Genomic DNA, 14,542 nt, shown 5'->3' on the forward strand with positions numbered 1-14,542 from the left:
GTCTGCTTCTCCCTTTGCCTATGTCTCTGCCTCTCTTTGTGTATCTCTCATGAATAAATAAAATCTTTAAAAAAAAAAAGATGAGAAGTCAATGGTCAACAAATTCAGAGCTCCTATTGGAGCCCAGGCAAAAGTAATAAACAAAAAAATTTGTTAGGCAGAGAGAGTTAATTACTTAGTTAACATCTTACTATCCACTTGAAGGTGACTGATTTATCAGTCCTGATATATGCCCTTTGCAATGCATTTAAGGAGGAGTGTAATAGAGGGTGAAATCCAAGGTGTCACGATCTTAGCTTACTGGTAATTATGTGAGGAATGTGGATGTATGGGTGAGGTCGGCCCTTGAGCCCTGCAGGATCAAAACCTATGTGTAAGCCTTGAGGAGCCCCATCTTTGGGAGAGGTATGTGGACCTGTGTTTCCCCAGCACTCATCCCCAGCAAAGGGACCTTCACATTTCCTAATTAGGTTATATTCAGCATTCAGAGGCTGGTGATGGATGAGATACTGAAGTGTAATCACAACTGATATTATTCATGTCCCAGGAATGTGCAGCCGAGGCTGCTCTGCTAGCTCCAGCAGAAAACAATGCTGGAGTTGACAAGTAGCCTTTTTACGTTTCAGACTCTGGTTTGGATTTATTCCTGTTTGGTCATGGCTGCAGAACAGGTATCTAGAGAAGACACATAAACAGGCTGTAATTTCCATTTCCAGGTTGTTGGAGGCTCGTTAAGTTGTATAAAAACTGGCATAGCCTACCTCTCAGAATATCCAGAAATGTGGCCAACTAGGGTAGCCTCTGCATCAGCCTTGAGATGCTTGGTTGCCTAGAGGCCCCAGTAACCACAGAAAGGGTGATTAACTTAATAAATAGGTGTTGTGCCAGGCATTGTGCTAAACTAAAAGATGAAGAACTGCCTATTCTGAAATGGTTAGCAATCAGGTGGAGAAGCCAGACCAAACATGCCAGTGACTACAGTAGTCCCTCTTAGTTGAGGGTCCACTTTCTGAATCTAAATACTCTTGGTTAACCGCACTTTGGGAGCAGATGATCCTCCTTCTGACATATGGTCAGAAGGTCAACAGTAGCCTAATGCTACATCACAATGCCTACGCCATTCACCTCACTTTATTTCACCATGTGGGCATGTTATCATCTCACATCATCACAAGAAGAAGGGTGGATACAGTACGTGACATATTTTGAGAGAGACCATATTTGCACAACTTTTATTATAGTATATTGTTGTAGTTGTTCTATTTATTATTATTATTGTTGCTAATCTCCTACTATGTCTAATCTGTAAATTAAACTTTATCATAGATATGTATGTACAGGAAAAAAATATAGTATAGATAGGGCTTAATACTATGCATGGTTTCAGGCATCCACTAGGGGTCTTGGTATGTATACCCCATTGATAAGGGAACGTCTGTTGAAATGCATATCAGATGAAACTCAGTATCATAATAGAGGGATAAAACCTGAATGAGTCACTGGAGCAAGGGGAGATTAGTTCTGGGAGAAGGGCTACCAAAGAAGAGTTTAGAAGAATGAGTAAGAGTATATGGGTAGGGAGGAATATTGCAGGAGATTAGAAATGAGACAGAGCCATGGGCAAGGATATATAGTAACACAGAGGAGGGACAATAGTCCAGACGATAGGACTCGAGAGCATTTGACAGAGGAAGTGAGCCTCCAAGACTATAGAGGTGCTCTTCAGATGGAAGGCAGAGGGAAGGGCATTCCAGAAAGAAGCAACAGCCCAGAGAGGTGAAGGAAGACAGCAGTTCTGAATACAAGTAAGTCAGTATGTTTGGAACCTTCGAAACTATTAGTTTCGAAGAGGAGGTTGGAGAAGAAGGCAAGGACCAGTGCATGACAGAAGGGTTTTTTAGCCATCTAAGTACTTTGTATTTTATCCTTATGACTATGAGAAGCTGCATGAGGTGGTCCAATCTATTTGACCTGGAGACTAATTGAATCTGGAGACAGGGCTCGGATGAAAGCTCCAAGTGAGATGTGATGAGGGCTTAAACCAGAAGTATAGCTGAGAAGTAAATAGTCTTATAGGATTCCACAGGTTTTACTAGGCAGGAGGGAAAAAAATGGAATAATTCTATCTATTCAGTAATAATATTTTGCAATGCTCACTGTCTATCTTGTTTCATTTTTTTAAAGATTTTTATTTATTGGAGAGAGAAAGAGAGAATGAGGGGTGGGAGGGGGAGGGAGGAGAGAGACAGAGAGAGAGTAGACACCCTGCTGAGCAGGAAGCCTGATGCAGGGCTAAATCCCAGGACCTGGAAATTATGATGTGAGCCGAAGGCAGACGCTTAACCAACTGAGCCACCTGGGCACCCCTCTTATTTCACTATTTATGCAAATGTTATCTCCTCTATTGGATTTTCTGTTCCTTGAGGGAAGACCAGAGAGATTCATGTTTAAAGCAACTTTGTGCTATTCACACTTTCTGGCACTGTCCTCACACATACTGTTCTCTAAATGTATGTTGAATTAACAGAAAACACAGAATTTGCGTTTGGGAATGGCGAGGGAAAGAGGTGGTGCTAGGGTTAGTACTTACAAGAGAAATCCTTCAGCTACTTGCTGTGCGGAGAGGTTAATTTCTCTGCCATTCTGCCCTTCTTTCAGACAGTTAGGGCCACCAGAGACCTTCAAAGACTTCAGAATGTCTGAGCTGCCCATCTTAGACATGATGGGCACTAGAGTCTATACAATTTCTAGGAAATTCCAAAAACTGGCAGAGATACATTTGCCAGTGTTCAAAAGTGAACAGGAGTTTCTTGTCAAAGTTTCAAGATATCCACTCACCTATTTATTGATACCTAAGTATTCATGTTCACCAGGATTCTCTCAAGACATCCATTTCTAAGCCGTGTTCCAAAGTCAGCAGTATTTTGTATACCTAAGGCGATACCAATATGGAGTATAGCTGAATGTAAAATTAACTTTTATATATTCATTTCAATAATGCACATCAATAGTGCAATGATGAACTTATACAGTCCAGAAAAAATACAGTTTTATACTTTTTTACACATATAAACTCCTGTTTATACTGGTTTGTTTACTTCCAATTTTCTGAAAGATCTTCAGCTCCGTATAATGAATTAAAATTTATTCATTTTATTATTTCAAAAGTTAAATTTCTAAGCTCTAAATTAAAGAATAATAAGTGAAAGACGGAAACCAACTTTAAGCAAAATGATTATGCCCAGATCCTCCTCTTAGAACTTTTTAAAAAATAAACCTTTTAATTTTAAAATAGTTCTAGACTTACAGAGAAATTGCAAAGATCATACAGAGTTTCCATATACCATTTCCCTGTTAATGTCTTCCATGAATATGGGACATTTGTGGCAGTCCATGAACCAATATCTATACATAATATTTTTAACTCAAGTCTGAATAAAATACTCAGATTTCTTTACTTTTTACCTAGTTTTTTTTTTTTTTTCCTGTTCTAGGATTCCATCCAGCACAACACATTGCATTTAGTTGTCATGTTTCCTAGGCTCTTTTTACAGTTTCTAAATCATTCCTTGTTTTTGACCTTGACATTTTCAAGAAATACTGGCCAGATATTTTGTAGAATATCCCTCAATTAGGAATTGTCTTACGTTTTTCTCATAATTTGACTCTGACTATGAGTTTTTGGGGAGGAAGACCACAGAGATGAAGTACCGTTCTCATCACATCATATCAAGGCTGCATACTGTCAACATGATTCTGTGACTGTTGATGTTGACCTTGACCTCCTGGCTAAGGTAGTGTTTGTCAGGTTTCTCCATCGTAGTTACTTTCCCCCGACCCTTGTGTATTGTATTCTTTAAAAGAAATCACTCTGTGCAGCCCACAATTAAGGAGTGGAGAGTTAATGCTCTACCTCATCGACAGAAAAAAATTTATATAAATTATTTGGAATTCTGCAGGGGCCATCTATCTATTGTACCCCATTTATTTATTCAATCATTTATCTACATCAGTATGGATTCATGGATGTTTATTTTACCCTTTGAATTAAAACCCAGTATTACCTTTTTTGATGTTGTTGTTGCTCAGATTGTTCCAGCTTTGGCCATTGAGAGTTCTTTTGGTCGACTCCTGGGTCCCTGTGTTCTACCGTGTACTTCTTTACTTTTAGAACTACTAGGTGCTCCAGGCTTATCTTGTATATTTCCTGCTCCCATCCTAGACTCAGGCATGGCTCCAAGGAGCTCTGGTTCTTTTATTGGAGAATGGTGTTGGAGATCCATGATCTGGATGTGCTGGATGTGTTATTGCTTTTAGGCCCTCCTGGCTGACTGAAGAATATGCGTGTATATATACACGTATATACCTGTAAATATTTCTAAAGGTAACTCTCTATATCTATATTAAGCTAAATATGGGTCATACTGATGTCTCCAACTGTAACCTAGTACCACATGGATTTCTAGCCTTCTTCCCTTGCTCATCTGCATCCTCTCCCTTCCAATGAGAAACCTGGCTCTCACCATCAACTATCCATTACCTAATTGCTCAATTCTAGTGTACTATGTTTACATCATTATTAGCCCTTAACTTCAGTAGAACATAATTTTATAAACCGGAGCGTTTATGTGCAATTCCTTTTGCCTTTTTTTTTTCTAACTCCATTTATTTCCAAAGTTACTTAGGTCAGCACTTTCCCCACCCTCTCTTTCCTGATGGTCCATGCATTTATAACACAGTTACATTCTTTTGTCATATTTTGCATTCCATCCTGGGATCCTATAACCTCCTAAATGATTTTTAAATTTGCATAATTAAGGTTCACTCTGTGTGCTGAAAAGTGTTGACAAGAATAAAAAGGCATGCTTAATACACCCCATCTTGCAGAGTCTTTATTGTTAGGTCTATTTTCACCCCCACTGCCTGAGACTCCCACCCCCTCCCCCTTGACCTCCCTGGTTCCTGAGGGCTGAGCCTCTCTGAATGTTTAGGGCAGCCTTTCCCTCTTCAGATCCTAGTAAGATGAGGTTGCTTTTGGCAGTGATGATCCCTGCACACCTGTTTCAAACTTCATGCTTTGCAAGGCATGTCAAGTACACCTGTTGTGTGGGTGCATGTGACCCTGGAGGTGGGGAATTCTTCTGGCTCTTTTACTGCCATTTAACATTTCTCAAATCTTTCCACTTGCCTAAGAATCTAAACATTTACAGATCTCCCTAATCCATATATTTACTCCTATGTTTCTTTTTCTTTTCCCAGCTTTTTGTGCTATTGTTTATCCTAGGCCACTGCTGATGCTTCATTCACTCAACACACACTTGTTGCACCCAGATTCTGTGATAGGAATTGTGCCAGGTCCCAGGGACACAGAGACAATCCTCCTACCTGATAGGTAGAATAGATCTGAACACATTTTTGAGATTTGAGAATGTGCCAATCACATTCGTAAGAACTATTTCAATTAATCTTCATACCTACTCTCAAAATGTGCTCTAGGATGACCTCCCCACCCACCCACCATTCTTACAGATTAAGAACAAAGACTTAGAAAGTGTAAGCCTTGGCCCCAAGGTCCCACAGCTAGCTAATGGACAGCGGGGGACCTAGTTGTCTGACTTCAGAACACATGCTTTTCACCTTGATGCCATGGCCCTCCCTCCCAGAGACATAATTCAGGGCACTTTCCCATTCTAATCTGTGCAGGGATGAGCATCTTTTTCAAAAAAGAAGCAAAATTATTTAGAAACAAGTAAACAAACAAACAAAAACCTTTCTAGACTAGCAATCTCTGCCACTAACTAACTGGATGATCTTGAGAAAATCACTAACTTTTTCTTGTCTTCCATTTCCTCTGCTATAAAATGGGAGGGCAGAACTAGTGATTGTCTAAAGTCTCATGAAATTCTGATGTTCTTTTAATCAACCAGACACATCTGCAGCACCCTTTTGGAGAACTGTTTGCTTTGAGGTTGAGACAAATGGGAGAAGGAAAGCTTTTCCTGGTCACCTGGTAACAGGAAATGTTTCAAAATCTTCTTAGGTGGCTTTCTGTCAAAATAGGTCTTTTAGGGGCACCTGGGTGGCTCAGTGTCTTAGCATCTGCCTTTGGTTCAGGTCGTGATCCCTGGGTTCTGGGATCAAGTTCCATATCAGATTCCTCGCAGGGAGCCAGCTTCTTCCTCTGCCTGTGTCTCTGCCTCTCTCTGTGTGTCTCTCATGAATAAATACATAAAATCTTAAAAAAACAAACAAACATGTCTTTCAGTGTTGCAGACTCAGTGTATTGAAAGCATTGTGTGCTCACACCAGGGGTAAAACAGAAGCAAGGCAATGCATTTGTCCACGCTCATAGGATATACAACATCAGGGATGAACCCTAATATAAACTATGAGCTTTGGGTGATAATAACTGTCAATATAGGTTCTTTGGTTGTAACAAACGTAGCACTCTGATCCAGGATGTTCGTAGTGGGGGAGGCTGTTGTGTGTGTGGAGGCAGAGAGTATATGGAAACTCTGTACTTTCTGCTCAATTTTGCTGTTCCACTAAGACTAGAAAATAAAGGAAATAACAAATACATGTCTTAATTGAATTGAATTTCTAGTGCAACCCTCACACATTTGTAAATCTGAATGTGAGCTCCATCTTTGGGTCTTCCATAAACTCTGTTTTCTTTCACCACTAACCAGGTCATTCACCTGACAAGGAATAATAAAGCAATGAAGGAAGAGAATGATGTCTCTGACTTGGTCATTCCTCCATGTTAATCCTAATTTTTAGGTATTTCAGGACAGCATGAATCTCACAGGAAGCAGCTCACCTCCCAAGCAATGTTAACTATACTCCAAGGTGGTTTAAAACTTTGATTAGCCAAAATGCCGCGCTAAAGGATTAGGATTCTAGTTCATTGGTTCTATGGCTTCTGAGAAAATTCTCCCTCCCAAGCCTGCCCTCCTTGGAAGAAAGTGTTGCACTCTCTAAGGATGTCAGTGTTCACCCGTCATTACAGTGACCTGGGTATGTGCTGCTGGAGTCCGTTGCTAAAGGAAAAAATGCTAGAATCTACTGTCAGTGCTCCTGCTGGCAAAAAATAAATATCCAGAAGAGCTGGGGCTCTAAGCTTACAAAGGAACAACAGAAAGTCTCTTATAGTGGGTTAGAAAGAAGGATGACAAAGAATGAAGAACAGAAGGCCAGAGGAGGCCAGAGGTGAACCTCAGACACTTCACCACCACGAAACTCACAAATCAAGTGTTGGATCCTCACTGACAACCTCTGCAGTGGTCATTTACTGGGTGGTAAAGATCTCAGTACCCATACAGCTGTAGTCAGACCTCATGCCTGAGCCCTACATAATGGAAAGTCCAATGATCACCCTATCCTAACGCCTATTTCAAATGCCTCCTCCACCAGGCCATCCTAATCACTCCGACCAGAAGCAATCTCTCTACTTACTGATCATCTTTCCATGGTTTCTAATGTGTTTTTTGGAGCCCAGGAGAGTTGGGAAGGAATTTCAAGAAGTTCCTTGATGAGAGGGTGGAAGGCCCAGAGAAGAAGGGTTCCAGAACAGCTGCATTTTCGCCTGTCAGAAACATCAGCGTCCTTTTAAAAAGGGAGAAACTTTGAAACCACATATGTACAGTGAAATCAATCTTACTTGGTCATCCATCCCAGATAACCCAGATGGTCTCACTTGAGATACATGTTGTCCTATTTCAGATAACATATCAGAGTATGTGTCCTCCTTTGGCATTTGGAAAATATCAGGGAGTTGATGAAATTTATCATATCTTGTCTGTATTATAGTTACTTGTGCACTTGTTTTATCATCCCTATAAATTTTAAACAGCTTACATGAAGGAAGCATATTCTTCTTTGCATCCTTTACAACATGTCCCAGTGCCTTACACTCTGGTGTTCAACAAATACAAGTTGAATGACAATAAGAATGTCAGATCATATTTACTAGCAAGCAGATTTATGGAATGAATGTGCTAAAAACTTTGCTTTCTAGACAGACACACAGAAGCAACTTGAAGATAGGACCTTAAAAAACCTTACAAGCCTAAAAAGAAGTCTTAGGCCACGGCAGGAACACAGATATTAATATTGTGCCATGAATGGGATACCTACCTTTGGGCTCTTGTTTACGTAAATCTCAGTGTTTCTGGGTTAAGGTGCAAAGCATGGTATCACCAAGTGTTAACTCTGAGGTGGGTGCCTAATTTACCTAATATGGCCTTCTGCTCAGACAAATGACCTGACCACAGTCAGGGCCCCCTAGATGTCCCTGGAGGATTATGATGAAGGACTCTGGAATACAGTTTCCACATTAGTCAAGCAGGTTTGGAAAGAAGAGAGAAATATAGGTCAGCCTGAGAGGAGTGCCAGCATTATTGGCCTGATTCCTTGGCACAGAGGGGTACCTAATAAATGTGTTGAATGTGTGAAATGGCCCCCCTCCCCTCCTGCTGCAACCTGTTCAGTCAGAATTCAGGCTACTTAAAGCACTCTCAAGGCCAGTGCCTGCCTATCTCTTATCTTTCTTGAGGAAAATACCGCAACCATTGTTTCTAGAGAGTTGATGACATAGGCTAAGGAGAGCAGCCCCGGAGGAGGAGGGAGAGGTGTCCTCGAGAGTCTGATATACTCCTCAGCAGGGTGGGCTGCAGCCCTGAGCCCAAGTGACTTTGAGGACCTGAGAGTAGGAGACTATTGTCAGATTTGGTTTTCAAACAGCCCTGTGGAACATTCTCTGTGAAGTAAATGTAAGGACAATCCCAGGTGTTTCCCCCACTGCACATTTCCTGGTTTTCGTTGTGAGACTCCAAATTCAGTGACCTGTGGTAAGCCCCTCAGAAGATAGTCTATCTGTTGTGCACAGGGACTTGTAACACTGAGTAACGTGAGACAAGGAGAGACAGTGAAGACATTTTGCACCTGTCAGGTAGGTGTAAGTTTGATTCATGGGTTGGGGAGGGGTACATGGGTACATGTGGTTCCATGCCCATGTATGAATCACTTGGGGGAGCAGGAGAAATGGGGGGATGTCACTGTGACCTCTCTCTTCCCCTGTGTGTTTTCATCTTGTTTCTCGCTAACCCAGAACATTAACTTAAATGATCAACTGCATTTCCTGCTCATCTTATAATTACTGAAATAGCTCTGTAATGTTCATTTGGGCAAGTAGAAATTGGATGAACAAAGAAACTTTGACAATACAGAGTTAGGACTTGCTAGCAGGTATGCAAATGAGGAAGCTGCAGATAAAGAATTAGTTGGGATTGAAATCTTTATAAATCAAAGTATCACTATTTGCATGACCTTGAATGAATCACAGACCTTCCTCAAATTCATTCATGAAAATACTGTTTTATCCAATATTGTGTGCCACGTATCTGTACTAAGCACTGAGGAGTCAATCATTCATTTGTTCAACAAATATTGAGTAAGTCTCTACCATGTGCCAAGCACTAATCAGATTGTTGGGATGAAGCAGTGAGTAAATTAGGCAAACTTACTGCCCTCATGGAGCTGATAGTAGAGTGGTGTGGGGTGGAGGAGGTAATTAACAAATAAATATATGGTATGTTGGGCATGGGGCGAAGGAGACAACCCACAAATAAATACACAATATGTTAAATGATAAGTGAAGAATAAAGGCAGTAAAGAGATAAAAAGGCCCACAGGTGACATTTGATATAGAATGTCCAGGAAGCTGCCATCTGAGCAGAGGCCTGATAAAAGCTAAGGAGGGAGGCATACAGCTATCTGGAGAAAGAGAACATCCCAAAGAGTACAACAGGAATGACTCATTATATACATGAGCCTTTTAAATTGCCTCTAGTCCCTTCTGGGACCAGGCTAAATGTGAGTTAACCATAAGGGCCTTTCCCTACCAGACGTGAACAAAACAACCGAAGAAGAGGAAGAAACCAGATGAACATAAAGGGTTTTGTAAAGCGAGGAAGGCGATATTAATGTAAGGTTAAGGCTGTTTATTGGCCACGGGTTTCCAGGCAACAATCAAATATGCATCTATATTTGAAGGCCTTATCCACAAATAAAATTGGTGCTGTCTGAGTTTAAAAACTAATTCAAATGCCAAGACAGTCCTAGGATTTGGCAGGGTCTGCGAGTGACTGTCTAACCTGCCCAGAGCTACATACTAGGCCTGCGGTCTGCATGCTGATGTAGTCTCCCCATATACCATTTCCTGCTGCATTTGATTAGGCGAAATGATGTGACCTGAGGTTCTTTATTTACAAGGAAATCACTGGCTTGCAAATCCCTTAACTTTCACCAATTGTTCAACCAAATTCATTAGCCTTGGTTAGCTTTATTTCCAGGACGGGTGAAATTCTAATTGGGGAACAAGGAGGGGAATCCTTCAGCCACAGGGACATTCTTGTTCAGAATGTTCTAACCTTCCAACTTCTCTTACGTTTTGCCTTAACTCGAACTTAGGGGGATAATCGAGAACATACACACACAAATTCAGTCTGAATGTGGCATTTTGGAGGAAAGCCCCAGCTGAGTACACAAGAGTGTGTTTCAGCTTTGCTAGAAGAGAAATAGTTATGCATTATACATGGACTATAAAGACATTTTTTGTAAGCCTTACTTTTCAGTGTTTGAATTTTAGATCTTAAAATGTTCCATGTGTTTAGAATTTCTTGTTCAGCTATACTAAAGAAAAGTGGTCAAAAATTTGGTCTCAACATATGTGTGGCATATTTCAGGAATGTTTAATATATTGTTATTTCTGGAGCTATGGAGTTTGTGAACATGGCTTTTACATTCATTACTGGTTGTACTCATTTATTCAGTAAATATTTGTTGAGTACCTACTATGTGCCAGGTCCCGTTTTAGGTATAAGAGATGCAAGAACAAAGTCCACACATCAGAGGACACAGGCCATAAATGACTCTATAAATAAATATAATGTAATGTCAGGTAATGAAATTCTTCTTGCTTTAAGCCCAGGATGAGAATGTGGTAGAGATGCTGTTTTAGTGAAAAAATCTCTCCCCTGAAGTCTCATTTGAATAAAGACCTTAATGGATCATTTGGTTATCTGGGGAAGAAGTGTCCAAGCAGATGGAGTGCCCCAGGCACTGCTGGAGTTCCTGTAAAAGCCTGAAGGCCATGTGCAGTGAGTGAGAGGGATGGCTAGTAATCGGAAATGAGGTCTTACAGGAAACCATATGTCATAGCGTTCCTGGTGTTCCCGAAGTGAAAGGGCCACTGAGGCCAGTTTCATTTTCTGGAGGTTCAAACAATGAAAATAAATTGCAAGGAGAGATGGCTACCAAACAGTCTCATTAAATTTCACCTTATTGCATAGAAAAAAAAAAATGCATGTTTAGTCTTTTATGTCTTGGGCCCATTTCTCTCTACGTTTCTCCTGCCTGAAATGCCCTTCGTGATTCCTCTCCCTATTTAATTTCTCCCATATTCCAAAGCATAATTTAAGCTCTGCTTCCTGTAAGGATGCCGATGGTGACAGGCTCTTCTGGGTCTGTGACTGGAGGCTTTTACGGAGGGCTTGCTCACCACCCATAGACTGATGTTCAGAGGAACTAGGAAGTTGAATGCTGAAGCACCGGTGTGTAGGGAAGTGCATGTGTTTCTTGGACAAGGGTATTCCTAAGTCCCATGAGATTTTTAAATGGATCTCTGATTTAAAAAGATTGAGAACCACTACTCTTGCCCAGTGCTTCTCAAACATCAAATGTGCACACGAACCCTCTACGTTTCATTACGATGAAGACTACAATTCAGTAGCCCTGGACTGAGGCTTGGTGCTGCTCTTCCCAGGGTCCCACGGCCACACTAGGTGGCAAAATGCTAGAATAATTCTAGCCAGCACTTGCCTGCATACAATGGCATGTTGCTCTGCCCCTCAAGTAGACTGCAGGTTTCTGGACAGCAAGGGTACTGCTGACAGTTCTTGGCTCTTCTCCTACGGTTGGGACTAAGAAAAATACCCACCATCGGGCCTGCCAGATGCTTGCTCTACAGATATGAGTGCATTAATTTAGCCTGATTAGAACATCTTCTGTATGTCCACTTTCTTAGTCTCTTAGGCTTCTAAGGTTATTCCCTCAAGTTTTCAAGGCTAAACTTTTCCGTAATGCAGAGCAGAATTCTAGAACCTCTAAAATCTTCCTCAAACTTCTTCTCTCCCCATAAATGAAATAAAAATCCGCCAAACCTAAAAGCCTTCAGAGTTAGTATATGAAATGCACTCATTTGGAAGAATAATTCACTGTATATCTAAGGGGACTCACCCTGAGGATGTTCAGTATCAGGAAGACGGCTGGTACAAATAAATAATGAGAAGCATCAAAGAGACCAAGATAAATCAAATCAGCACCAGCAGCCCTAGAAGGGGCAGGTTCTGGATAAATTGTTTAGAGCTCAGAAATGACATCTTAGGAAGAGCAGAGAGGGAAAGTTTCTAGAAGGTGAGGAATGATGTAGAAAAGTGAAAATGGGGTTTTGGAATGAAATAGCTATCCCAAACAACCTGCCGTTCTATATTTGCACAAGCTGTAAAAGAAGCTATTTACTTAGTCATGTGGAAATAAAGTGTTTTTACCAGCAGCCAACTATAGAGCGAATGAAAAAGAAATTTTACACGTAAGACATATGTGTAAAGAATGCCTTTGTGTGTGCAAAAGGAATTTTTCATGTGGTACTTAATAAATATATACACATATTATTTGTACTTATAAAAATACCACATGCAATGAAAGCTATGCATAAATATTTATAAAAATCCCTTTATCTAAGTAGGCCAGTAACATTTAATATTTTTCAATAAATCCATACATAAAATATATACATTAGTGCCAAATGGAACATATATTTTGAAATATGAACCAAGTAAAACTCCGAGGAATCTGGAGTAAAATCCAGGTATCTGCCAAAGGAAACTTTGGAGTAGTTGTCATTTGAAGAAAAGAAACAACGCTGGGTCTCTTATCTTCCACGACTGTTTTGCTGGTCAGATTTCTAACATCTCTTCAGCTGAGTTTTGTATTTGACTTCCAGCCTCACGGCCATCTGACCTGCCAACTATTATTTTCTTTGAGGGTTTTACCACTCCACCCAAGCCTTCTGCTTTCCAGAGCAGTTTGCCTTTCCTTTTCCCTTTTCCCTTCACCTTAACGCAGCCCAGGGCTTCCAACGCGGCTCACCGTGCATCCTCTAAGGTTGCAGACCCGAGGGGGTGGGGTGCGCGGGGCGGGGGGCGGGGGTGCGCGTCGCGGCGAGGACCTGAAGCTGACCGCGCTCGGGGAAAGTCAAGGGCCTCTGCAGGGTATCTGCTTTGTGCCAGGATTTCCGTCCAACCCGAGAGTCCCAGGGCCCGGGCCAGGCCCGGAGCGCCCGACTCCCCTCCGGCTCCCCTCCAACCCCCCTCCACCCCGGGGGGCTCCAGCCGCCTCCCCGGGCCGCCCGTGCGGGCTGGGACCTCGCAGCCGGAAAACACCGCCCTTTCCTGTCGCCTACTCGTTAACCCAGGCGGAGGACTCGAGAAGGAAGACGGAGACGGATTAAGAAAATTAATTAACCGGGTCCAGGGCAAGCCTGCGGGCGGAGGGGCGGGGCGCGCCGCGGCGGGCGCCGGGATGACCGGCGGGCGCAGGTGCCTCCCGGGGCCCAATTCTAGGCTCCCGGGCCGGCAGCTGCGCCACTTGCGCCGCGCGTCGGGGACAGCCGCCACCCGCCGGCCCCGGCTTCAGGCCGGTCTCTTTGGGGACCCCGCGGGAGAGGAAGCCCCTCCCCCGGGCTGGAAAAACCTGCGGCGTCGGCGGTTCGCGGGCCCCCTGGCTCAGCGGGCAGCCCCGGGCGTCGCCGGGACGCCCAATCCGCTCTCCGGGTTTTGGCAGCAGCTCCAAAGGGAGCGAGCGAGAAACCGACAAAACACGACCTGCCCCTGGAGCCGGGGGCCCGGGTGGCCGGGGGCCCCGGGGCTGGGCAGGGTCCGCGCGGTCGGGTGGCCGCGCCTCCTCCAGGGTCCCCCGCCCGCCGCGCCCGACTGGCCCGTGCGGACCGGGAGGGGTGGGCGCGAGGTGTAGTGCAGGTGTCCGGGCGCGGGCGGGGCCCCTTTGTCCTCGGGCACCGGGGAGCCAGCACCCCGGGGGCGCTCTTTGCAGCAAGCGTCCCGCGACCTCCCTTTGTGCCAAGGGAGCGGGGCGCCGCTGCTCGGGCCCAAGCGGCCCCCCTGCGGGCGGCGCCAGCGCGGTAACAATGGGCGCCCCTTGTACTCGGGGGCGCGCGGGCGTGCGGCGACCGACCCCCGCGCGCCCCGCCCGGCCCCCGCGCAGGTACCGCGGCCGCGCGCGCCCTCCGGCCCGGCCCGCCCCGGCCCGCCCCCCGCGCCGCCGGCCCCGCCCCGAGCGCCCCGCCCTTCGCAGGTTCAGCTCCGCGGCCGGTCGCCGCGCGCACAGTCGGGCTCGCACCTTCCCTGGCGGCGGCGGCGGCGGCGGCGGCGGCGGCGGCCCCGGCGTGGGCTCGGAGGCGGGCGGC

This window comes from Canis lupus, chromosome 12 (assembly GCF_048164855.1).
Source record: "Canis lupus baileyi chromosome 12, mCanLup2.hap1, whole genome shotgun sequence".
Taxonomy (NCBI): domain Eukaryota; kingdom Metazoa; phylum Chordata; class Mammalia; order Carnivora; family Canidae; genus Canis; species Canis lupus.